This window comes from Hypanus sabinus, chromosome 7 (genome assembly GCF_030144855.1).
Source record: "Hypanus sabinus isolate sHypSab1 chromosome 7, sHypSab1.hap1, whole genome shotgun sequence".
Classification (NCBI taxonomy): Eukaryota; Metazoa; Chordata; class Chondrichthyes; order Myliobatiformes; family Dasyatidae; genus Hypanus; species Hypanus sabinus.
In genome coordinates this window covers 151,469,755-151,497,745 of record NC_082712.1, presented here as the reverse complement: position 1 = coordinate 151,497,745, position 27,991 = coordinate 151,469,755, and the positions used below count along the sequence as shown (strand labels likewise).

Genomic DNA, 27,991 nt, shown 5'->3' with positions numbered 1-27,991 from the left:
GTGGCCTAAGATAGAAAGAGTCAATTTTAGAAAACCTAGCACATTTATTTTTCACCCTCTCCTTGTGTTGCCGCCATGTCCTTGTGGACCTCCTTGGGTGATAAGCCCTTGAGACCAAAGTAGCAGATGACTGCACGAAGGCCGATGTTGTCCATTTTCTCAGACAGTGCTCACTTGCAATTTTCAATTATCTGAAACAGAAATACCACAAAAGTTATTAACTTCAAACTTACTGCATATTCACTCAAAGAATTGAACTGCACAAGCATGTAAGGAGAGCTGTATAACTCATCTCCTTCGATCTTAGGCCACAAACTTATCAATCACCCCTGCTGTGGACCACTTTCTGGAGGTCCAAGACAACAACTTCTACAAAGAAGGGATCCGTATGCTCCTTGACCACTGGACTAAGTGTGTAAACGTAGGAATGGACTATGTTGAAAAATAAATGTGCTAGGTTTTCTAAAATTAACTGCTTCTACCTTAGGCCATGAACTTATCAATCACCCCTTGTAAGCTAGCCAATAATATTCAAGAAGATACCAAAAGTTTCTTCAGATACATAAAGTGTAAAAGAGAGGTGTGAGTGGATATTGGACTGTTGGAAAATGATGCTGGAGAGGTTGTAATGGGAGATAAAGAAATGGTGGATGAACTGAATCAGTATTTTGCATCACTCTTCACCGTGGAAGACACTAGCAGTATGCCGAAAGTTCTAGAGTGTAAAGGGGCAGTAGTTTGTGAAGTTACGATTATTAGGGAGAAGGTTATTAGGAAACTGAAAGGTCTGAAGCTAGATAAGTCACCTGGACCAGATGGTGTACACCCCAGGGTTCTAAAAGAGGTCACTAACGAATTTGTAGAGGTATTAGTAATGATCTTTCAAGAATCACTAGGTTCTGGTTCCTGCAGATGTTCTGTCCAGTATCTCTAAATAGATTAAATTGATATGTCAGTGATAATAATCCAGAACCTGGGAAGTATAGGAAGGAATGCCTGTCCCAGAATCTAATCTGAAAGTTTTAACCACATCCAGCATCTTCACCTAGCCCAAGAACCAGTCAGTATTGGGCTTCCAACTCTTGTGGTAAATTCAATATTATTTTGTTTGCCACTGTAGGCAAGTCTGAGGCCTACTGTCATTTCAACACCAATAGTTCAGTTCAGAGTTTTAGCTCCCTGTGCTGCTGTGGAAAGTCCCTATGGGGACTAGCAGAGCAGGAGCTGAGTTTCATGACAGTTCGCTGGATGCTGTACATCTTTACCACCAGTGATATATTGAGCAGAGATGGAAGAAGAAAAGGAAGAGTATCAGGAGAGAGAAGAAAAGGAGGAACGGGAATAGAAGGAGAGTGGAAGGTAACAAACCTTGCTGACTGGGCTATGTGTGACCAATCTTTCCATCTGCATAAGCACACACATAAATCTAACAATATTTTCCATCTGCTTCTGACCATCTCAGCTGCTTGGACAAATTAAAATCCAATAAAAAAGTAAATACAGGAAAGCAAACATAAAATTCAAAAAGTAACAAATAATTGAAAGCATATCCCATTCAAGACTTTGAAATTCCACTGTAAATTATGTGCAATCCAGTCATGAAATCTACTTTCCCACCCAACTCCCAAATTCCTTGATATTCTGTATCCAACAATTTTGTTTATGTTTCTGTGTTTCCATATGAAATAGAAAAAGTCTAATTCAGCCCATCGAGTCATTATCAACTCACAAAGCAATCTCATCCATCACTTAATTTTCCCTGATGTTCTCCATACATTCAGAATCAGGTTTAATATCACCGGCATTTATTGTGAACTTAGTTAAGGTAGGGGAAGCAGTACAACGTAACGCACGATAATATGGAAAAAAAGTAAATCAATTACAGTAAGTATATGTTAAGTATATTAAATAGTTACATTAAAAATAGTGCAAAAACAAAACTAATAAAAGTGAGGTAGTGTTCCTGGGTTCAGTGTCCATTTAGGAATCAGATAGTAAAGGGGAAGAAACTGTTCCTGAGTTTCTGAGTGCGTGCCTTCAGACTTCTCTACCTTCTTCCTGATGGTATGAATGAGAAGAGGGCGTGTCCTGGGTGGTGGGTGCCCTTAATGATGGACACTGCCTTTCTGAGGCACCACTCCTTGAAGATGTCCTGGATACTACAGAGGCTAGTACTCAAGATGGAACTGACTAATTTTACAACTTCCTGTAGCTTCTTTCTAGTCTCACCATCTCATCCTAGATTATACCACTGTGGCCAATTAACCATGCCAACGGGCATGGTTTTGGGATGTGGGAGTAAAATGGTGGAAACCCATGTGGTCACATTGACAACAACACAAATGCCACACAGACAGCAACAGAGGTAAGAATCGAACCTGCGTTATAAGAGCTGTGAAGCAGCCACTCTGCTTGTCAACAATTGAGTGCCACAGCCTTCCACGTACCATGCTGCATGCAGGTATCTTTTCATCTTCACCAGCCTTCTAAGTACCTTTGGTTCTTTTACAATTCCTATGAAGTGCTGCATCAGTGACAGTTTCATGGCTGGTGTGCCTGGTCGTAAAAGCTGGAACACGGCCTAACATCATGCAGTCTGAAACAAGAGGAACTTGCCATGTTAACCTGAAGACTCTTGGGTGTCTGGCACATAAATCTCCTTTATTTCTATAGGATAAACTGATTCAACACCTTATAAGTCAGATTTTTTATCACAACACAGCAATGGATTCCATCAGTTAGAGCCAGAGGGACATGTTAAAAACTACCTATTTAACTTTATATTTGAATCACACCTCTGCTGACTCACCAGCAAGTGGCACTGACAGCATCTCTTACAAATGCCAGGCTATTTTTATCCAGGCCTTCTGGATTGAGGGGGATGTGAGGAGGCAAATAGCTATTGAATGATTAAGAAAACAAAAGCGAATCAAGAAGAAAGAGTGACAATGAAGAAAAGAAATAACTTGTTTTATAGTATGTAATTAAACACCAGCAGCAGTAGATTGTCTCACTCTTCAATTTTTTTTAAGTTGACTCCCACATGCAGTAACTGTGACATGGAAAAACCTATTATGTCAATCTTAGTGGGAGTGAAGGGAAGAAGGAGGGAAGAGATATGTGCAGGTATAGGAATACACTTAATCATATATCTGGTATAGATCAAATGAAAAATTCTATTCTCTGTCACGTTTAGTCTATGGCAAGTCATTCATTATCCCCTGCCTTCATGATGACAGGTTCCAGATGTGGTGTTTCATAAACTTCTCATCTTCATTATAAATGGGTTGAAATTTGAAAGTAGAAGTTTTATTGATCTTTAGTGAATCTACATCTGAAAGAATCTGTCCAGTTTTGGTCTGCTTGGGTAGAGAACAATATTCAGTCATTGTACTAATACCTAGGTTGGGGATGGGCCCAGGAGCAGAGATTCAGCAGTCTGGGCTGATATTTACTGGTATTCAGAAAAATGAGATGATCTGATTGAAACATAACATTTTTAAGAAAATTTACAAGGCTGAAGCTGAGACAACATTTCTACTGTCTAGGGAGTTAGATCTAGGGATCAGAGTTTCTTAATCTAAGGCTGTGATGAGAATGTTTTTCTCAGAAAACATTTTTACTCTGAGGGCTGTGAATACTCGGGCAATACAGTATTTATGTTCAGGAGAGATTGCTAAGCTTTTGTGATGGCCAAGAGTATCAGTTGATATACAAATAATGTAGATGGATTTAAGTTAGCAGGCTACATTCATGTTAAGTAACTGAGTAGTTTCAAAGTACCAAATAACCAGCACCTGCTTGTTTTGTTTGTGTTAATGAGCATTCCTGCCATCGTTAAAATATGCAAACTTCAAAGTTCTTACTCATACACAAAATTGCACGTAGTATTTTTTCTTAAGCCAGTGTGTGTTGTTTTATAGGCTCTTTGTTTTATAGGCACATCAAGACCCTGCTGCCCCCCACCTCACTAGCCCCCCTGCAGTTTGCATACCTTCCCAACTGCTCAACAGACAACACCATTGCCATTACCCTCCATGTGGCCCTAACCCACCTGGACAAAAAAGACACGTATGTTTGAATGCTGTTCATAGACCTCAGCATTCAGCACAATCATCTCTCAGAATCTGATTGGAAAGCTGAGCTTACTGGGCCTGAACACCTCCCTCTTCAACAGGATTCTAGACTTCCTGACTGGGAGACCTCAGTCAGTCTGGATCGGAGGCAGCATTTCCAACACCATCACACTGAGCACGGGGGCCCCTCAAGGCTGCGTGCTCAGTCCACTGCTGTTCACTCTGTGCTGCAACACACAGCTCGAACCACATCATCGAGTTCATCGATGACACGACTGTGGTGGGGGGTCTCATCAAGAACAATGAGTCAGTTTACAGAGAGGAGGTGCAGCGGCTAATGGACTGGTGCAGAGCCAACAACCTGTCTCTGAATGTGAACAAAACAAAAGAGATGGTTGTTGACTTCAGGAGGGCACAGAGCGACCACTCCCCGCTGAACATCGACGGTTCCTCGGTAGAGATCAATAAGACCACCAAATTTCTTGGTGTTCACCTGGCAGAGAATTCACCTGTTCATGTGGTCTCTCAACACCAGCTCCATAGCAAAGAAAGCCCAGCAGTGTCACTACTTTCTGCGAAGGCTGGGGAGAGTCCATCTCCCACCCCCCAACCTCATCACATTCTACAGGGGTTGTATTGAGAGCATCCCGAGCAGCTGCAGCACTACCTGGTTCAGAAATTGCACTATCTTGGATCGCAAGGACCTGCAGCGGATAATGAGGTCAGCTGAGAAGATCATCGGGGTCTCTCTTCCCGCCATTACAGACACTTACACGAAACGCTGCATTCGCAAAGCAAACAGTATTTGAAGGACCCCACACACCCCTCATACAAACTCTTCTCCCTCTTGCCGTCTGGGAAAAGGCATTGAAGCATTTGGCCTCTCACAACCAGACTATGTAACATGTTTTTCTCCCAAGCTATCAGACTCCTCAATACCCAGAGCCTGGGCTTGACACCTGACTGCCCTATTGACTTGTTTATTAATTATTGTAATGCCTGCACTGTTTTGTGCACTTTATGCAGTCCTGGGTAGGTCTGTAGTCATGTACCTTTTTTTTCTGTGTTGTTTTTTATATAGTTCAGTCTAGTTTTTGTACTGTGTCATGTAACACCATGGTCCTGAAAAATGTTGTCTTGTTTTTATTGTGTACTATACCAGCAGTTATGGTCGAAGTGACAATAAAAAGTGACTTGACTTGACTAATAAAGCCATTCTGGATAAACCAAGAATAGAATGTATTTTCTTAGCATGTCCAGTACTTCACTGAAATAAAAAAAAAAATTTGGACAATGTTCAATAACAAATCAATATGAGAAAACATTAGAACATATCAACCAACACACACAATATGCTGGAGGAACTCAGTAGGTCAGGCAAGTCTGCTGAGTTCTTCCGGCATTTCATATGTGTTGCTTTGGATTTCCATTATCTGCAGAATTTCTCGTGTTCGTTATTAGAACATGATGTTCGATAAAACCTCGGTTAGTAGGGTAAGTCTGACTAAACATCCTAAAGAAGGGAATGGAAACAAACAAAGTGCTGAAACAGAATGCCTGAGTTCAGATTCTTGACTGCTCAAGATGCCGTCACCGTTTGCTGAGAAACTGAAAGTGAAGGTTATCTAGAAACTTGGATCAAAGGAGAGCAAGCAACATACGCAAAATACTGGAGGAACTCAACAAGCCAGACAGCATCTATAGAAAAGAGTAAACAGCTGACGTTTTGGGCCGAGACTCTTCATCAGTCCTGATAAAGGATCTTGGCCTAAAATGTCGAATATACTCATTTCCATAGATGCTACCGGGCCTGCTGTGTTCCTCCAGCACTTTTTGTGTGTTACTTGGATTTCCAGCATCTGTAGCTTTTCTCTTGTTTGTCAAAGGAGGGCAATTTTCTTTCAGCAGGTTGTAATGCTGAAGTAGCTTAAAGCGGTAAAGACAGATGAAATGAAATAACAGATAATGAGAGTTTGAAAATTAAGGCTTTGTTGGAGAGGAAATCAAGTTAAGTTACTAGAAGATGTAATGGATGAAAGAGACAGTGAAATATGGAGTGCAGAGAGGCAAGTTTAGAAGAGTCATTGAAAGGTGACCAAATAGTGGATAACGTGCTTGGTCAGTAGTATGAAGGAAGAAGTAGACAGTTGTCAGGGAGAAAAATGGTGTCAGAAACTCTGAAATTAAGTTTGAGATGAAAATTGAAAATTATGGCTTAATACTTCCCAATATGTATTTTGTGGCTTGGGAGAAAATACTCACTCAGGACAACAAAACTTTTTTGGATCTTTAATTCCTTTATCTGTTTTAGATGTTTTAATGCAGAAAGAGAGTATCAAAATAAAAACAACAAAATAAATTTTTAAAAAACATTCCGGCTTTTACAATCTCAGCTTAATTTTGGTCCACGCATTTGTGTATCAACGAGTTACGTATGTAATATAAAAATAAATAAAACAAAATATACAAAACCAATATAGTAGTGGCAATTTTTAGCACACATGTGTTTAACTTAAAAGCATGTATAGACTGGTCCCTGAAACAAATTCTCCTCACTCACGCTATGAGGCCAGTATGAAACTTTGAACAACCATGCTATCCAGTGCTGATACCTTACTAAGTCTTTCCTCAGCATGCATGGAAAACACTATTCCCAGCACTCACTGCCCGTCTTTCTAGAACATTGTAACTCTTTCTGTCTACTCTGCAAGTGCATAATGACATCACTGTTTTCTCGTAAAGGCACAGGCAGTTATTTTTGCATTACCTGGGTGAATACATAAGTGTATTTTTTAGAACAAAAGAAAATTACAATGGTCACCTGGTTGCATACAAATGAGAACTAGATTAGTGCCAAGGATATCTCCTGGGTCAACATAATTTGTATAAATAAGAATACAACCAGGCAATTTTAATCACACCAGACTGGGCAGAAATGGCAAGGCACTGAAGAACATTGGTGTTCTTAACCATGTCTACTATCTAAAAACAACAAATTTCATAGCATATATCAGTGATATTAAACCTGATTCTGATTCTAATTCTGTTGCTGTTAGATTAATACAGGTGGGGCAAGGTTAGGTTCAAGGTGACATTGAATACAATTTGTATCTTTGATAAAAAGCACTGCAGTTCTGTAGCAGAATGGGAAGCACTGTATTTGGAAGGTGATAGAAAGTTTCAGATCATTGGAATGGAAAGAAAATTTATCCATAACACACTAGAAAACAAAAACTCTTTAATTACTCCCTGCTTGGGAGCTTAATATTTAACAAATCATAGATGTAGTCAATCGTCTGTTTGATCAGGAAAATAATGTATCAGCCATTTCTCAATGTATGTTGTCAATGTATTGTAAGTTCATTCTAATTTGATTTAATATGGTTATTATTCTTTACCTGTTGAGTGAGACCTTGTGGCAGGAGACTGTATAAAATATCAATTTAAAAAAGATTTTGAGACTATATTTTTACATCATTTCCTGGTTTTCAGTCAGTTAAAACTAATGTTTAACATTGGTTCTCATTGATTTTGATTGGTTGAGAGTAATATTATGATCTATAAATTGAATCAACATGAATATCTAAAACTTAGGAATGGCAGCGCTGAAACATAAAGAGTAGAGAAAAAGTGAAGCAACTGGCTCATTAGATCAAAGCCCTGAATTTCTTGTCCCAATGTTACATTGCCTTTGAGTTGATGTTCCATTTTATTTAGGACTAGATGAAATTTCCACTGCTTTTATCAGCATGGCAGAAGGCATGTTGATAAAAACAATAAATCTAACCTTCTCTATACCCTCTGCTTTAACTAAAACGGTTGATCACAGTTTTTCCTGAGCTTAGTCACTGTCAAAATAACCTTCATTATAAATACTGCAAATTTCCTCTCTTCCTTTATAGTATTTCTCTCACCACCAACCTGATGTTCCAGTACTTTTCTTCCCATCTTCTTATCCTTCACATTCTACAAACATCTCTTTCCTACTCTTCCACAATTCCTACCTCTCATTTGTTTTCTTGCACTAATCTGAGAAGTAAAATTCTTATCTTATGTTTCAATCCGTTAAAGGTTTTGAGCCATCTGCGTTTATACAACCCATCACCTTAGCATGGTTTGCTTCTGTTGGCTTGTGCTACCTCAGGTCTAGTGTGTCCATCAGTTTCATTTGGAGTTCTTGAAGGCTTCTCCTTTGAAACCATTCTTAATCAAATTATTGTTTGTTCTTATCGTAAAAAAACTTAATTCAATTCAATGCAAACAGTAGTAATAATTTAAATTAACATCCCACCAGATGGTACAGAATATACAGTGGACAGAGTACTGCATAATAAGCTAACCACTTCTGTCTTCTGCATAATTACTCTAAATTAACTGTTATTGTCATGTCTCATATGGTTACTTCAGGATTTCATTCTATTCTGTGTGAGCATCTACTTTCAGTGTCCATTAACTATATAATCCATTTATCCTAATGAGCTCATTAATGCATGCCTTCATTTTGCCAAAGGATTCAGTCTGGTTCAGTGATGTCAGTCACATAATTTATCTTTGCATGCTTCTTCAACTACCTCCAAACATGTGTTTGTCAACATTGCAGTAAGATACCGACTGTAACCATGTGCAAGTCTCAGAAGCAGATGGAAAGCGGCAGTGACTACTGACAAGCAGACCACATGTTTTTGCCAATATTGGTCTTTTCTAGTTGATCTCTACCCTCCAACATGCATCTGAGACTCTACTATCTACAATCAGCACTGGAAATGCCATCCAATCCTTGAATTCACTGGAAGGATTAGTAGACCAAAGTTCAAAGTAATTTATTATCAGAGTAGACCATAAGACATAGGAGTAGAATTAGGCCATCTGGCCCATTGAGTCTGCTCTGCCATTCAATCATGGCTAATACTTTTTTTTCTCCACCTCAATCCTGGTTCCCGGCCTTCTCTCCTTAACCTTTGAAGTCATGTCCAATCAAGCACATATCAATCTCTACTTTAAATACACCCAACAACCTGGCCTCCACAGCTACATGTGGCAACAAGTTCCACAAATTAACCACCTTTTAGCTAAAGAAATTTCACCGCATCTCTGTTTTGAAATTGTGCCCCTTTATCCTGAGGTTGTGCCCTCTTATCCTGGACTCTCCCACCATGGGAAACATCCTTTCCACATCTACTCTGTCCAGGCCTCTCATCAGTCAAAAGATTTCAATGAGATTCCCCCTCATCCTTCTGAATTCCAGCAAGTACAGACCAGAGCAATCAAGTGTAGCTCATTTGATAACCCTTTTGTTCCTGGAATCATCCTTGTGAACCTCCTCTACACCCTCTCCAATGCCAGCACATCTTTTCTAAGATGTTCACAATACTCAACGTGAGGCCTCACCAGTGCCTTACTTATATGTCACCATGTACAACCCTGAGATTCATCTTCTTGCAGGCATTCTCAATAAATCCAATACGTAAGATAATCAGTGAAAGACCACACCAACAGGGTAGGAAATCAGTGTGAAAAATAACAATAATCTCTTTCTATTCTGTCCTGGCCCTCTGTCTGAGATCACCATATGAGCTGCCCTGATTGCCTGGAAGTATAACATTTGCCAGTGTCCGAGGCACTGTGTCCTCCCTTTAGTTGAGGTGTTAACATTGTAATTATGATTGTTTGTCAAATGGACTTCCATTTCTTTACTCCAATCAGGACTAAATTGTGAAATTGGTCCATAGCCCACGGACTGCCGAATGGTGTTCACGGGATCTGAGTCGTGGTTGCTACTTAATTGAACCTTGTAGGTAGAAACCCTTCATCTTCATCTATCAGAGTGATTTTGAAAAGAGCAAGAGATATTTTAAGCTCATTGGCAATGCTTGATAACTTTGACCAGGCAGTTACTCTCCAGTCCTGGCAATTATGTTCTGTGGGTTTAGAGGGAGTGGACCTCAATGGTACATCAGCTGCGACAGGGCCACCAATATGATCTGATAATGCCACACTTCCCTATTCCAGGATTGGGTGGAGCAGAATGATTGGATCTGTATACCTTTATCCAGTCACTTTAGCGGTGGACTCAGTATAATATCTCACATGGGTTATGACATCTGTGACATAAGGTACTATACCTTAAGTGGTGTGTTTGGGTCCCACCAAGTATTTTGAATAACTGTAACTCTGATTCTGAGATGAGCTTTTCATCAGAAGATAAACCAACACTGATTGATGTTACAATTAGCACATAATTCACTCAATAGCATTTTAGGATTTTGAGTACAAACATATTTCTGCAGATCAGCTTTTACTTTTCATTGTGGTTGTAAATTAGTTGAGACTTCTGGTCAAGATGGCGCTAACTAACAACGGTTCCTCTGGTGACATCTTACAGATAGCCGAACTTTTCAATTATTTTACTTTCTCTACGTCTTCTGCTTGTTTTTTTTTGGTCTTGATTGTGTTATGGAACTGTTGGAGTCCGTGAGTTGCAGTTTTGAACCTAATCAAATGATCTAGCACTCTGCTGTGTCCAGATAGCTGCCTTGTGGAGAAGAGCAGAGACAGGAACCCAAAAAGGATTGAGAACATGAGCTGACTGGTGGAAAAGACCAGAGATGGGTTGCAGGGTCATGAATGATTCCATCTCAAAGCACCGAGGAAGATTAAAGCTTTGAGCTGAAAACGGAGGAGGTTAGCAGTCACTCGCAACAGAGGCCACAGGGTCTGTAGGCAGTTCAGCCGTGCTTGCATTCTGACCTGGCATGAAGGTTGCTCTTCATGGACAGACTGAGTATGGGCAGCTGTTCTCCTTAAAAACTGTTTTCGATATTCTGAGATTTATGTGATTATTGGACTGCACTTTTTATTGGTCACCTTCGGTTTTTAGTGTTCTTTCTTGAAGCTGATTGGCTGGTAGACGATAAATTAATTTTCATACAAAGGAGAGTCTGAGATTTGGGGTTTGATGTGTGATGTCAGATTTTGTGTGTGGGAGATGGGGTTTTGATGCTATTGTCACTATTCTTTTCTGTGAGGAATGGGCTGGGATTTGAAGTTATCATCACTATTTTTTGCAAGAGAGGGGTGGCGGTGGGGAATTTGGGGCTTGTGAGTTGTAATTTTTCTTTTTCTTGTCGGGGTGTGGGGAGTAATGGCCTTTTTAACAACTTCCATGGAATTTTTGTATTTCGTGGCTACCTGGAGAAGGGAAATATCAGAGTTGTTTAGTACATGCATGCATTGACAATAAAATTAACCCTTGAATCTTTGAAGCTTTGCTTGTATTGCTTCTAGTAGAACAATGGGATGTGAAGTTAAGAAAGGCAGTAGCTCAGATAGTTTCAAGCTGATCTAGATTTCAGATGGGACCTAGAGCTTAATAAATTTGGAAGACAACATTGACGTAATTTGGTATAGTATGGATGAAAGAACGTAAGGGTTTTAGTCATAAATTAGTGAGTAAATTAGTGAAGTAACTGTTTAGTGAAGGATGTGGGAAAGTCAATCAGCTCTGAAGCTATAAATCTGAGATGGTGATTGAAAAAGGGAGTAGAATCACTGGTGAAGTTGCTGAGTCAAGGGAAATGGCTAATGCTTGGCAAGAATCTGATTCAGGGTTCTCTGGTTATCTGATCAATGCTAAGAATCCAGCCAGGATCGAAGGTATACAAGAGCTTCTCTTCAACATTAAACTCCATGACAATGTGCTCTTCATGACTTCCTTGCTGTCAATAAGTTGCGTGATCAGCTCACCTAGTTACATGAGTAATAAAGCCCAGTGCAATTCTCTTATTGCCTCAATTCCGACTGCTACAATCTTATATTGTAAGATTGATGGGAGAATTATCCTGTGATTGAATTTATTTGAAGAGGAACAAGAAGAATGAAGGAGGAAGGTGGAAGGGAACATTTCCAGCAGAGCTGGAATGCCTGATCTCCTTTCCCTAGCAGCTGGCATAGATGTTGACATTCCTCTTTGACTCATCTGAGGAGGAATGTTTCCAAAAGCCGCACTTCTCCAATGAGACTGTAATTAAGTTCAGGAGCATAACAGCATTGCCTATAGGACATCACTGCCAGTAGCAATGGCGATTACAAAAATTACTGAAATTTCTGATATTTCATCTTTTCTTGGGATGCAAGTGACAACAGTCAATGCACAGTGTACAGATGAATCAAGCAGATTCTTCCGGTCACCAGAGTAAACATTCTAGTTGATTTTCCAATGGGAAATGTACACCAAAGTGGAAGGACACAGAAACCTCTAATACAAAACTCTCATTTGTGTAGAATGAGAACTTATTCAAAGACGCTATTGCCACGTCACAGGATCCACAGACCATACCAGACACAGACATGAGTTTAGGGGAATACTAAAACAGATTCTACAATTCTGTAAAAATCAACAAAACTACAGATGCTGGAGATTAGAAATAAAAAAAATGAAATGCCGGAAGCACTCTGGATGTTAAGCAAGACCTGGGAAAAGAGAAACGATCAGTGTGATGGATTGAAGATGCTTTGTCACAACTGGGAAATAGAGAATGCAAGTTAAAGTAGCAGAGACTGTGGGGAAGTGATGGATACAATGAAGCATTTATCTTTGATAGGTGAGGTCAGGATTCCTATAGATATGAAGTGTTAATAAAGTTATCGGATTGATGGATTAATTGGGAAAGTTAGTGAGAAATCTTAAGAATGAAATATTTAGACTTTGTTGAGATGATGATACTAGAGAAAAATATTGTGAACACATTGGAAGTAGGGAATGCTAATGGAGAAAGAAAGACTGGGGCAATACTACAGGTACATGTTTTATGGGAGAACTGCCATTTTCCTGCTGCAGAGAAAGTGAGTTACCTGAAGATGGTGAGTCCATTACTGAGATCAGAAGACTGAATTATGCCCACACAGAAGAGGAAGTGCTGTTCCTTAAGTTCACCTTGGGCTTCATTGTAAAAGTGCAGGAAACCACAGGCGAAAAGATCACAATGGGATGGAGAATTTGCATGGCAAAGTACACGAGGCTCAGGGTCAGCTTTGCAGACTGAATGCAGGTTTTCCACAAGCAAGTCATACAATATGAATTGGGTTTCTGCAATATCATGAAGATCACACTGTGAGAACTGAATGCAGCAAACAAGATCAGCAAAATATGATTCAAACTGCTGCCATTGGTAAAAAAGTACAATAGTCTTGGGTCCCATACCACTAATTTCAGGAACAGTTATCACCCTTCAACCTTTAGGCTCCAGACCCAGCATGGAAAACTTCACTCACCTCAAGACTGAATTTATTCCATAACCTATAGACTGACTTTTAAGGTTCTATAACTCATGTTCTCAGCATGTATGTAAGCATTTATTTATTTATTTATTTATTTGCCTGTTTGTCTATTTACCTGCCTATTTGTTTATTATTATTTGTTAACTCATTTATTGGACAGTTTATGTTCTATTGCACATTGATTGTTTGTTAACCTTTGTGTGTACTTTTTCATAGTTTCCATTGTATTTCTCTGCTCAAATGTGAATACCTGCAGAAAGCGAATCTCAAGATAATATGTGGTGACATATTTGTAACCTGATATTAAATTTCCTTGGAATTTTTTTAATTTATTTTTAACATTGAATTTTAAATTGCTGCTTCATCTAGAAAGAATGTTTGGGTTCCTGTATGGTGTGAGGGGATGAGATGAAAGAGCAGGCATTGAAACACATGTACTTACAAGAAAGGTTCTATAAGAAAGAATGAGTGGTGAAGACAGAAGGGCATTTACAAAGGGAATGGTCCCAAAGAGGACATCTTAGAAGTGTCTTGTAATGTAACCTTGTAGGTCTTGTAAGCAATGACCAGAGCATTGTATCCTTGTATGGGAGGGAGGGAGGGAGGGAAAGAGAGAGAGAGTGAGAGAGAGAGAGAGAGAGAGAGAGAGAGAGAGAGTGAGAGAGAGAGAGAGAGAGAGAGAGAGAGAGAGAGAGAGAGAGAGAGAGAGAGAGAGAGAGAGAATGAATCTCATGGTTGTATACAGTATGAAATGGATGAGATGTGCTTGTGCTCTCTCAACTATGGCAAAGAGAATGTTAATTAACAGAAAAGTTAATGATACAGAGGGAATAGGAGAATGAAATTGTACCTATACAGCAGGACCGGTAAGATCAAGTGAAGACACAAAAGACTGCAGGTGGGAAATCTGATACAACAAACAAGAAACTGGAGGAACTCAGCAGGACAGGCTGTATTTGCAGAGGGAAATGGAAAGGACATTTCTGGGTTGGATTAGCTATAGCTCTAAGAGTTTTCAGCCTTGATTTGGGTGTTTGATGCTTGCTTACTTCTTGAGATGATGACAGGGAGAAATAGAAGGGAAGAACCAAATGTCCACGTGAAAGTGAAAAAAGGTGGAAATCAACAGCAAAAGAAATAAAATGTTTATCTCATTTGAGTGTCATGCTGACTGGTGTTACATATGCATGGAGTTTAGGTACGACAGCAGAGCAGTGCAATTAAATGTTTTTACTGAGGTAGAGTATGTTAGCCATGGCACACGCTGGGCAACTTACAGTGTGGGCTCCGAATCGAGACCACCGAGATGAAAACAGTGCACACCCGATAATCCGTGCCAAAAGAGAGTGCCTGTCACGTGTAGGAGGCCCAATAAATTCACTGCACAATCAGTTGGCTGCATCTTCTCCTGCCACGTTCTCGCAATCCACCTGATATGGTTCAGCAGGTTGTATGACAGGAGAGTGAAGATTGCCCAGACAACTTGCAAAGCAAAGGTTGTTCCATTATTGGGGGTGGCTGTGTATGGGATGGATGATTTAATATTACTTCTGACCCTAGTGCTGATAGAAAAATAAGATAGCTCAAATTATTTTCCCCATGAATGCCTGAAGATACTGTATGTACCAAGCCTGTAATGATAATCCTCTTGCAATCATTTTAATTTGAATTGGTTATGACTCTGTCTGTGATGTATTTTTTTTCTTTGATTTTCCTTTGCAATATTTTGGTCTCTAGTTTCCATATTTGGTCAAATACTACCTTGATGTCAAGGGCAACAACTCTCTGTTCCAGTATGTAAGATCTATGGAGACTGATTTGAAGGTCTTTTGTATGATTCAATTTTAAATTGAAAACTCAAACGTTGTTTTTGAGATTGCATTCGATTTGCTGTGGTTTCAATTGAAAGTAATGTTTATCATTGTTCATTCCTGTTAAACATTTGCTATTCAAGGCCACCTTCTGCCTCTTTGGATATGTTGACTGTGTGAGATGTTAAAAATGCCTATTACTCCAACTGTAGCAGATCTCTGTCTCTGTATTATGTAGACTGTTCCATTGATATTGCACAGTGCAGGACAGTGAAGTTCCAATTATAAATTTCCATTTTTTTTTCCTGAGTGCATTTTGTGCGCTTCTGTATTTTACAGGGCTGATCAGAGGCCATGTATATAATGCTGTCAATAACCAGAAGGTTTTCAGTGATAATCGTTAAACTTTGCTACATTTATTATCTGCAAAGGATCCTGGGGTTTAAAACCTTCCCAAGTGTCTGAGATGCCCCGTTTGTCGAGATCAAGATGTTTGCACAGAGATTGATTTTAGAGAAGTGTGGATATGTTTGGATTCCAGCAGTTCACACAATCTTTTCTCAGGAAGTCTTCTGAATTAAATGCGAATGAACTGAGTGTGGCTCTGAGAGCCATGCAGTGGATTTCACTGGACTTCCCATGATTCTTATCAGAGAGAAAAAGAGAGGGACAGCTGGAGGATGCTAGAGCGAGAGGTTGATTAAGCAGGATTGTAGGATACCAGTAGGAGGCTATCATCAGACATTCAACAGCATCGTTAGACTAAAGCATACTTCCCAACATTAACCCATGAGCTTTGTCTCAGCAAGCAGTCTTTCAAAGACAAAGCATTGGATGATCTTTCCATCCACTAGCTGTGAGTTCCCGAATGAAAGTTCATAGCTTACTGATTTCATGCCAACAGTGCAATCTGGGAAGCCTCTGAGGAGATGCTATCAGATTAATTTGCTGTGTATTCATGCATAGGCAAATTATTATGGCTTGTTTTCCAAAACACCTTTATTTATGCAATTGTCAAATTACCTGTTAGCATTCCACACTTATATTTGAATGGACCATTGAAGACCCTGATTTGATGGATTCCTTAGGATTTAGTAGATTAAAGCATTTCTTATTCTTATAAGAAAAAAACCACATTGCTATACTTAGCATGGTATGAGGCTCATATTACTATGAATAGGAAAACCTTCTACATCCTGAAAGTGCAGCTTATTTACGGTGACATGAATTTGAATTCACAGCATGCTGAACACCTTTGACTTTTGGCTCAGTTTCTCGTCACTGCTTTAATTATGGAAGTTCCACAAGGTAAAGAGAGAGATCTGCTTCTACTTTGGTTGATCACACAAAAAGCAGCATTTGGAACTCGACAGCTCAGGGAACCCCTAAGGTGGAAAATGGACGATCAAATGTTTCTGATTGAGACACATCGTCTTGGTAATGATTCCTGACCCAAAACTTGCATTTAGCTCAAGAGGAAATTGCATACTGATGAAAGTACCGGCGAAAGAGTTTATACCCTGGATGTTGGATGAATTGCTTGCACTTATTCCTTTCTGACAGGACCATGAGATCACCACTTATTGCTTTGCTTACAATGACTGACAAGTCTTTTATCTCTGCTCAATTACCTCACACTGTTCTGTTTATCTTGCTTATTGATTTCTCATCTGCAGAAATGCCTTACGGTGGCTCTCTCCTGAGTATAAGAATAATGACACAATCAGTGAGCTGTTGCCACTGTTGTTGGAAGTTCAGCAGCTGCATGGTCTAATCCACAAATGTTGCTCTTTTTGTGCCCTGATTTATTGTTCAATATTTTTAAAAAGGCAGTAGTTACTCATTCTGATTCAAAAGTTTAGATCGTTTGGGGCAAGAAAATGACTGGTAAAGTAACAGAAAAATGCATACCAACATTTCTGCCATATATTATGCGATTTTATAAAAAAAATTGCTATTTCCTCACAACCAGGAGCATGTTTACAGAATGTTGTCCCAAGTTTTCTATATTCATGATGAACTAATTCATGGAGGCATCAGAGGGAGGTTTTGTTATCGCTGGAATCGAATTGTTCTGTGCATAGGAAAACCATAAGTAGAGCACACGCATATAATGAAACAGATCTTAATTAGAAGGTTGATATTAATATCAAAAGAAACAGGAATTTGCTGCATGTACAAACATTTTGTTTTTTTGCCATCTCCAATTGTCAAATCTGAATGGATCTCAGTTATGGCCATTGTTAAATTTCAAATTTAATTATCATTAAATCATACATGAATATAGCCAAATGAAATAGTTTTCATTTGAAGCCAAGGTGTAAAACATTATTACCAACAGCACACATCACACTATAATGGTTATGATTGCAGAAAAGCATAGTCACAGATGACAAAAATAATATTGGCCAAGTCCCAGAGTGGCATGACTGTAGATTGCTGGTAAATTGTCCTGGTGCAGCTTGTTCTTCTACTGAGCGAACACTGAAGAGCAGCACAGACAGGAGGACCCCCCCCCCCCCACCCCAGCTGACCTACTACAGATTCCAGCATACCCACAGGGGCCATTGCACTGTCCCACACAATCTCTGACATCTATTTCCTCCCCTGAGCCATACAACAGCCGACTCCATGGTGAGGACCTAGACCTTGCCACAACCGAGGCAACGCAACTCCCCCGCTATTGGTCATGACAATAAACTCATATTCTATGTCACCGGTGTCCAACGGGGTCTTGTGATCACAATACAAGCTCGCAAGACAATCACTTGCATCACACACCATCTTGACACCACAATGGTACGCAACAAATCCAGGCAACAACACGACTATGGTATGCAATAATTTCAGCTCCTTTGTGATTGAGCAGCTCACTTATGGGATAATCTTGCAGATCCTGATGTTGTTAGGCTACATCCACACTAGACCGGATAATTTTGAAAATGCCAGTTTTGCATAAAAACGATAGGCATCCACACTATGCGTTTTTAAAAATATCTCTATCCACATTGAAACGGAGATTTCGTCAAATCTCCTCCTACTGCGCATGCGCAGGACACATCTACCGAAAAAAGTGACATGTTTGGTGTTGAATCTTGTTGTGAAAGACGGTGTGTGTTTGTTCAGTTACAGACAAGGAAAACTTAAATGACAGGCAGCTGTTGGCTCTTGCGCAGGAAGATTTAAATGTAAAAGAACAAATACTGAAGCGTATGGAGGCAACCGATGGGGAGTTCATGGACTGTATGACATGGCTGACGACAAACATTGAAAAGCTGATTAACTCTGCTGCATTAATAAAGCACTTTGTTAAATGTGTAAAACATGTCTGCATCAGTATTATCTTGCATTTCCATACAACGTTACATTAGGCTGTTACACATCTATTGTCAGAGAAGTACTTGCATTAATAGGTAAACCACTTTCTAATGAGCAAGGACAGAAAACAGGGCAAAGTGAGTACAGTATACTTATTTATTCAGTAAATTATTTGGTGAGTACATTTCTAACTCTTCCGGCTTCAGTCTCGTTGCTGTCTGTTCTGAAATTGTTAGGTTGCATTCAAGAAAACAATGAAATGGCGCGCTACCGTCTGACAGCATTTTCAGAGGTCTCCGGTTACACTGTCCATACTGATCTGCCTGAGCAGCGTTTTCAAAAATATCCACCCTGGAAAGCGTTTCTGAAAAGCTCCGGTTTCGGGGGCCGAAAATGTCGTTTTAGTGTGGACAGAGGGTAAAAACAAAGAGAAAAAGCTTTGGTTACGGATTTATCCGGCATAGTGTGGACGTAGCCTTAGTATCCAGCAGTGATTTGAGATTGTAAAAAAGATATAAAAGATGAATGGATACACCATTGATTGGACCTGGAGTGGTTGCAACATCTGAGCATGCTGCTACTTTACCAGAAATTACTTCATAATTGGTGTCAAACATCAAACATTAGCTTGGTCTCTTCTGGTAATTTGCATGTCTTTTGGGTTGTTTCATGTCTAACCCTTTTTTCGCATTTCCTCTCTGCACTGTCTGCCAGTTTCTTTGAACCTGTGTCGTTGTTTTACAAGTATCCTACAAAGGGAAATTGGTCCTTTTATTCCTTCATGTCAGCTCTTTGTTGCTTTATGCATCTCAATTAAATCATTTCTTAGCCTACTCTATACCATACAGAAAACAAACTGACAGTATTGTCAATTCCATCTGCACCCTCGCAAGTGCATTAAAGCATGCTCAAGCTCTGATGCAAATACATTCTAACAGAATGTCTCTGATTTTGTATGCCATGTTTTGGCTAATAAGGCAAAGCAATTCTTCTTGTACTTTCTTTTCCTACTGCTTTTAAAAATGTGTGGGCAGGCACTCCAAAATCCACTCAGTATCACTTCACTTACTGTCTTCTCTTATGCCTTGATGTCCATTTCTAAATGCTTCACCAATGAGGTCCATCTGTAACTTGGCCGTGCAGCTGTCCAGGAGCTCTACACCTTCCAGAAGTCCTGAGCTTTCCTTCTTCCTCTCAAACACAAAACCACTTTTTCTAACATTGACAATGTCTTTATGATGACTTGTAGCTTTAAATCTAACTCAATAATTGGTATTATGAACTGAGCAGTGTTCCAGGTAGAAGCCCACTGGTAACAACCATTCCATCACAGGAGACCCTGTCAACCCTGCTTCTCAAAAATTTTAGCTCCAATTCGTTATTCTTCCCTGGACTCCATGAATTCTAATTCTTTTGGTCAGCTTGTGCACATTCCAAAACTTGTAACAATTATTTTATTTTAGTTCTTCAACTCACTTCCAAGCTGGTATAAATTCTCTAGACAGATATAAATGTGTGGTAGCTGATGAGGTCCCTGGTTCAGCACTGTGTTGCTCTCCTTGGACTCTACAAATCAACTTTGTCACTAAATTAAGATGCATATTCAACATTCTGTCCAGAGTATTAAGCAAGGGATTTAATAGCTGTCATGGTACAAAAGAAGGCTGAGAAATTGTTATTTACTTTTAAGTCAATTGATTTCTCAAGCAGCGATGAAACAGACACGGTTACTGTTGGTAGTGGACATTATTTGCATATATTTAGTCATGTGTAGATGAGCACTGTATTAAACTAATCCTATACAGAATGACAGTTCATAATAATAATTCTTATATGTTGTTTGATTTTAAAACCATACTGCAATATAATGACTCAGTTAAGTATTGCATTCAATTTGCAATTGTAAAGTAATTGCCTGCATGGTTTTTTTCCTGCTTTTATCCTCTCTTACGTTGTTATGAAATAAATGGTACTGAAGGCTATGCTGTATCTAACAGTCAAGTAATCATTCTAAATGCATAAGCTGGAAACGGTAAGTTATTGGATCGTGAGTCCAGAATTTCCTGTGAATAGTGAGCTACTCCCTACTGCAACAGATCTTTCAGTTGCAGGTTGCTTCTTCAAGTTGGGTTAAATGTAAGCTGTGAAGTCATGTACAGAGTGATGCCTTTTTACCATAGGAAGTCCATTTGAATGCCTCGAGAATCAGCTAAGCAACAAAATTACAGCAAAAGACATGGATAGGGGGATAGTGAGAAACTGATCCTATTAGCAGAAGTGCCTAGAACTAGAAGTAAAAGATTTCAGGGAACATGAAGATTCTTTTTCACTAAAAAATTGTTAGTTACTGGAAGGCACTCCCAAAGCGGATGATGGAAAATAAGAAATCTCACAATATTTAGGAAGTTTCTAGATGAGTGTTTAAATGCCATGGTGTTTTGATGGCCCTGGGTCTGTACTGGCTGAAATTTAGAAGAATGAGAGGAGCATCTGATTGAAACCTATTCAATATTAAAAGGACTAGAGAGAATGGACATGGACAGGATGTTTCCTGTAATGGAAGAGTCTAGGAACTATGGGTACAGCCTCAAAATAGTAGGATGTCCCTTGATAAAAAGATGAAGAGAAATTTCTTCATTCAGAGGGTGGTGAATTTAGTGGAATCCATTGCCACCAAAGGCAATGCTAGATGTGCTTGTCATAAGAATCAGTAGAGCACGAATGGAAACTATTGTACTCATTCAGGATCTAAAGATTTTTCGGGCAGCCTTTGGTTATCAGACACTGCCAAGCCGCCTTCTCACACTTGGTAGCTGGCACATCATGGGCACAGGCTCATTGTGATCATCATGCAAAGACAGCTTTTACTCATAACAAAGACCAGAGCAGTCTTCTGATGGGCATTCAGGAAGAATAGCAGTGGGGTGATGGGTTTTCAAGGCCATGTAGAAAACTATTGAGAGGCGTGAGTGGTGACTAAATATTGATTAACTAATTCAGTAAATTTCCACTGCAATCCTTTCATTAAAGGTTTTGTTATTCTCTTTCTGCAGCTTACGCCGACTGAGGCCATTTAATTTAACTGAATACAGTTTCTGCTTGTACACTTTGTCCCTCGATTCCTTCCCCTTCCTTAACCAAGTTAAGGAAGATACAAACAACAGCATGTTGGTGGTGCTGTTGGTCCTGTACCCTGGCCGACGAACTATAAAGCTGCTTTTTAAAATGATGCTTGTCCACTAATAGGATAAATTTAAAATGTCATTCAAAGACTTGTTGTGTGTAAGGGGGCATTTCAGAAGGGCAGTGGAGTAACAGAATCTAATTTATGGAGCCTGGCTTCAGAAAACAATCAGCTCTGCCAGCAGCAGATGATTACTGTCAGGCTCCCTCACAACAAGATGATGAAATGCTGACAATGGTTGTGGCTCTTGTGGTTGCTTCAAGGTTTATAATGATGTTTACAATAGAACAGGGTTTCCTCGGGAAATTTCCAGCAGTACACAGTGACGCCATGATGAGTCAGTTCCAATTGGCAGAGCAGTCAGTGATTTAAAATGCTTTTGGAAATGTGAGAATGACATCCATATTGCAATGAAGCTGCAAGATACTATGTATTGAAACAGCAGGCCATATTTCATGCCTTGCTGCATGATACATTTCTGTCTCAAGGACCAGTGGTAGGTGGAATAGAGGTTTCTGCATGAAGCTTAATGTTGTTCAGCTCTAATGCTGCATTTCCTTCACAAAGACTTTTTGGAAGCACTGAGGCCCAAGCTATGACTATTGTTCCATATTGTACTCGCTGATATGCCAAATGGGCTTCTGTGCTCAAGGTCTGTCTGCATTTTCAAATGAGACTATAGTAAAGGATTAAGGATTACAGGAAGAAGGTAGGAGAATGGGGTTTAAAAATAGCCAGCCTTGATTGAATGGCAAAGCTGACTCAATGGGCCAAATGACATTATTCTGCTCCTATATCTCTTGTTTCTATGGACATTATTGAACTTAACAGGATCAAACAAAATTTGCAGAAGTTGTCTAGGTATTCGTTAATCAAATGCATTATTAAGTATTCATCCAAGGTCATTGAATACCTCCTTATATGATTGTTATGTTTCTTTCCAAAACAGACTCCTGATGAGCATTTCCTCACTAGCTTTGTGAGGTTAGTCCCTGGTTAGTCACATCAAATCATCCTTCAATAGGGTCATATGCCATAGGAGATATAGCCCTTCAATTCATCAGGTCCATACCAACCATCACAGACCCATCTATGCCATAAGACCTTAAGATTTAGTAGCAGTATTAGGCTATTTGGCCCAATGAATCTGCTCCGCCATTTCATCATGGCTGGTCCAATTTTCCTCTCAGCCCAATCTCCTGCCATATCTACTTATACCTTCATGCTCTGACCAGTCAAAAATCTATCAATCTATACCCTTAATATACATAAAGATTTGGCCTCCACAGCTGCCTGTGGTAAAGAATTCCACAGATTCACCACTGTCTGGTTAAAGAAATTTCTTCTTCATCTCCTTTCTAAAAGGATGGCCCTCTATTCTGTGGCTGTCTTCTCTGGTCTAAGACTCTCCCACCACAGGAAACATCCTCTCCACATCCATCTGTCAAGGCCTTTCACCATTCGATAGGTTTCAATGAAGTCACTCCTTATTCTTCTGAATACTAATCCCATTTATGAATGTTTCGAATGTTTATTCAAATACCTTTTCAAATGGAATTGAAATTAAATTGATATATCATTATCACATGTACTCTGGTACAGTGAAAAGGCCTTGCATACTATTCATACAGATCTAATCATTACATAGTGCATTGAGGCAGCACAAGGTAAAATGATAAATGAATGTAGAAAGAAGTTTTATAGCACAGATAAATCGTTTTGGACAATAAAGTGCAAGATCTTGGGGTTAATTGTGTAGTCAGGATTCATCTTTTCATACTTATCATTCAATATTCCTCACAGTCCATCCTATCTATCTATTATTTCTCAATAAAACTCAGGCTCCTTGTTACAATGGGTGATCATTTTTAAAAAGTAGCTCAGTTGTCATCATGATGACTTTGTTCGATGATTATGTGACATTGTCATGGAGTGAGAGTGCTTATGTGGGAAGTGTCAGGGAATGAGCAACAAAGCGCCCTGCTGAGTGAATGATGTTGTGCTGTTATAGAGTCATGGTGAATGTGTGTTTGAGACTTAATTAGCTAGAGATGGGAGCAGGAGCAGGTGTGTGTGTGTGGTGTGTGTGTGGTGTGTGTGTGTGTGTGTGTGTGTGTGTGTGTGTGTGTGTGTGTGTGTGTGTGTGTGTGTGTGTGTGTGTGTGTGTGTGTGTGTGTGTGTGTGTGTGTGTGTGTGTGTGAGAGAGAGAGAGACTGAGAGAAACAGGGAGAACGACTTCACTTGCCCCCAAATCCATAAACAATCCAACTCCCAGAGAGCTTCAGGCCTCCTGTTCCATATTCTGCTGCCAGCTGTCATGGGCTGGGTTAATCAAACCTAAACTCCAGGAGACGTAGCGCTAAGTGTACAAGCACAACAAAATAAATTAAGCCTAGTTTATTACCATAAACTAGATAGCACAAGTAAACCACACAAAATACTACTTAGGAAGTCACAAAAAATTCTGGGCTCACAATTCTTAGTCACCACTTGATAGCTGCGATCGGGAGATTTTCATTTCCCACTCACTTTTGAAAACGCCCCTTGGTCCCAGTAACGGATTGCAATCCTTGTCACGGTTGAAGTCCAAAGAAATTCTTGAAAAGCAAGTCAAACTCTTTGAACTTTTATTCTCTTGCCATTAACACAGCTTGTTTATTTTTTCAAACACGTCCTGTGTTCATTAACACAGCTTACAGCATGCCCTCATAATTCAATTAGACATTAGACTCTTGCTCATTGGTTTCCCATTGTCACTACTTTCCATACAAACAGTAAGCCCGAATCCAGCAATCAAACCACCAGACAGACATTCTCAGTGTTTTCTCTACAGACCTCACATGCTACAAGATCAGGAAGAGTTAAATTTTCCTTGAGCTGGCAGGCATTCATTCAATTTTACAAAATCTAATGAGCTACATTTCATCCCTTGAATGTCTGACAGTTTAGAGACACATGAAACTCTTCTTTCTGCTTAAAACTAAGAGTACATATTACATGGATGATTAAATCTAATATTATCACAATTGTACACATCCTAAGACTAACCACAACATTCACCCGAGAGGACGTGCACAACATCTTGACACCAAACCCAACAGGATAAGCAAATTTAACAAACACTATATTGTGATTGGTGATGCAAAAGTCAAATTACAGTCAATTTGGCACTTTATTTGTTTCACAAAGAAAGTGAAATGAGGCCATTCACTCCAGGTGTACCACATTCCCTCACCTATAGGCATGACATGCTCCGAATTAGCACATATCACATAATGTACATCTTCTCCTGGAATAATAATATCACTTATACAATCACAAGGTTATCACTGGTTTATTGGGTCTCAACAGAAGTCTGACATCCAACAAAACAGAAGACAAGCATCAGAGCAGAACAAAGCAACATTCTGCCTTTAACAACCTTTAGAAACAAAATTGGATATATGGTAGTATGAGATGTTTCCATTCTCACTTGGTCAGTTTACCCTAGTCCAGATCGAAGGCAGCATCTCCAACACCACCACTCTGAGCACAGGGGCCCCCCAGGCCTGTGTGCTTAGTCCACTGCTGTTCACTCTGCTGACCCACGACTGTGCTGCAACACACAGCTCAAACCACATCATCAAGTTCGCCGATGAAAAGACCACGGTGAGTCTCATCAGCAAGAACGATGAGTCAGCTTACAGAGAGGAGGTAGAGCAGTTAATGGACTGGTGTAGAGCCAACAACCTGTCTCTGAATGTGAACAAAACAAAAGAAATGGTTGTTGACTTCAGGAGGGCACGGAGCGACCACTCCCCATTGAACATCGATGGCTCCTCGGTAGAGATTGTTAAGAGCACCAAATTTCTTGGTGTTCACCTGGTGGAGAATCTCACCTGGTCCCTCAACACCAGCTCCACAGCAAAGAAAGCCCAGCAGCATCTCTACTTTCTGTGAAGGCTGAGGAAAGTCCCTCTCCCACTCCCCATCCTCATCACATTCTACAAGGGTCGTATTGAGAGCATCTTGAGCAGCTGCATTACTGCCTGGTCCGGAAATTGCACCATCTCAGATTGCAAGACCCTGCAGTGGATAGTGAGGTCAGCTGAGAAGATCATCGGAATCTCTCTTCCCACCATTACCGACATTTACACTACACGCTGCATCCGCAAAGGAAACAGCATTATGAAGAACCCCTTTGCACCCCTCATACAAACTCTTCTCCCTCCTGCTGTCTGGGAAAAGGCTCTGAAGCATTTGGGCTCTCACGACCAGACTATGTAACAGTTTCTTCCCCCAAGCTATCAAACTCTTCAATACCCAGAGCATGTACTGACACCTTACTGCCCTATTGTCTTGTTTACTATTTATTGTAATGCCTGCACTGTTTTGTGCACTTTATGCAGTCCTGGGTAGGTCTGTAGTCTAGTGTAGTTTTTTTTTCTGTGTTGTTTTATACATAGTTCAGTCTAGTTTTTGTGTTGTTTCATGTAGCACCATAGTCCTGAAAAACATTGTCTCATTTTTACTGTGTACTGTACCCGCAGTTATGGTCGAAATGACAATAAAAAGTGACTTGACTTGACTTGACTAGTCCATGCACGCAGGATGGATCCACCCTGGTACCATCACCCAGTATGCACCCCCTTGTCCGTCAGCTATAATCTCACCTTCCTCTGGAGGGGAAGACAGTTATATTATCCATCCTCTACCTCCCTTGCAGAACTGATTCAGCTCTTTATCAGCGTGTTGAGTTGTGTCATCAGAAACAAAAGGGTAGATTGTCCTGCCATTAGCAAATGGCAAGGCCATCAAGGGGCAGTTGTTCAAATTATACAAGGCATAGGGAAGGACATGTAACTATCCAGATAGGGATTGGACAGGAGTCAGTAAACCTATTTTCTGTTTTAATAGGCTATTCATTCATCAAGTCTGACCACTGGCTTGAGGATCTTAGTTGACATGGAAAACCCACCATCCACCATCAGAAAAAGCCCACTCTTGCATCCTGTAATCTGAAAAGTGTGAACCATTATTGGATTGAATTTCAGGGGGATCATCATAGGCAATAAGAGGATATTCTAATTGCTGAAGGTACCATCCCGATTAGCTTTAACAGTAGGGATTGTCATCGATAAACTAGAATAAGTGTCCACCTTAGTATGGAGGTACTGGAGTTGATTCTGAAAAGGAGGGGGACTGACATAATGTATTTGCCAAATCCAAGTAAGGACACACTCACGTTGAATGGCATACAAGGGTTGTTTTGGAAGCTGTCAGTCCTTAATTTCTAAACATAGCTTACAATTCCCTACTGTTGCATGAGTTATATGTCTTGGAACGAATAATCACCGCTGCCTCAACCACCCCACCGTATTCTGTACTCCCAAATGACCAGAAGACTCATGGGCTCACTGAGCAAATAGCAAGAATGGTAATTGAGGTTGAGGGATAGATGTCACCATATCAGCAGTGTTGTTAAATCTTGTCATCAGCGAATCATCTTTCTAATCAGTGTCAATGTGGTAAACTGTAATGGTACATGCGATGATCAGCACCAAATGTCTTTCCATATCTCTGTTCCCCGTAAGGGATTCCCCACAACAGTATAACACTACTGCTTACACCGGGGCAACCACACAGTGAATCCTTTAACAGCAGCCCAAGAATCGGTATAAATATAAGCTTCTTCAGTTTCATGCCTAATGAGAGTGTGCAGTGCTGTGACCTCTGCATATTGGCTTGTTGGTTGAGAGGCAACAATGATAACCATTCGTCCATATCACAGACCCATTGGTAAACCAGACGTGCTGCTGCCGAGCAGGAGTCAGAAGATCAAAGGGAACATCCCACACAACAGGTGATATCTCGACTGGAGTAGCTCTAGGCACGGGTGATGTAGCCTGAGGGGACTCAACAACCAGTTTGTATATCTTATTAATACTGTCAGGTCTCTTTGAAGCTCCTGCTGAATTAATTTTTGTAAAATATGGAAGAATACCTGAACAGTTCAAAATGACAGTTTAACTCGTTGTGAGTTAAGTGTCTGTACCGGGTAAACATTGTAGGGTTTGATAATGTCTAATGTTTGCAGATAGCTGCTGGACCTTTTCTTAGTCTCAGGCACCATTAACGTGAAGAGGTCTGTTAATGACTATATTTCTGCTGGTTGATAGACTCTCTCTTAGTGTACATCAAATTGCTTCGATGGATTCTTTTTTTGGATTTGTGCTTATCGCTTATATGTAATATTAATGTTCTTTTGTAACTAAACAAACATTGGTGGACTGATGGATAAGGAGTGTCCGTTAAAGTATCTGACTGACTTATAAGAGTATGCTGAA

At 40.0% G+C, this 27,991-nt stretch overlaps 1 protein-coding gene and 1 long non-coding RNA gene across 2 annotated transcripts in view; one reads left to right on the top strand and one right to left on the bottom strand.

Annotated features, from left to right (window-relative positions):
* LOC132397323 (uncharacterized) lies at positions 1-24,207 on the bottom strand. The gene is made up of 3 exons (XR_009513336.1): positions 24,140-24,207; positions 2,448-2,596; positions 1-191 (listed from the first exon to the last, which is right to left on the bottom strand). It is a non-coding gene; the product is annotated as an uncharacterized LOC132397323 (long non-coding RNA).
* Positions 1-27,991, top strand: part of lrrc4ca (leucine rich repeat containing 4C, genome duplicate a) — a 1,033,148-nt gene that overhangs the window by 622,317 nt on the left and 382,840 nt on the right. The gene's annotated exons all lie outside the window — the stretch shown is intronic.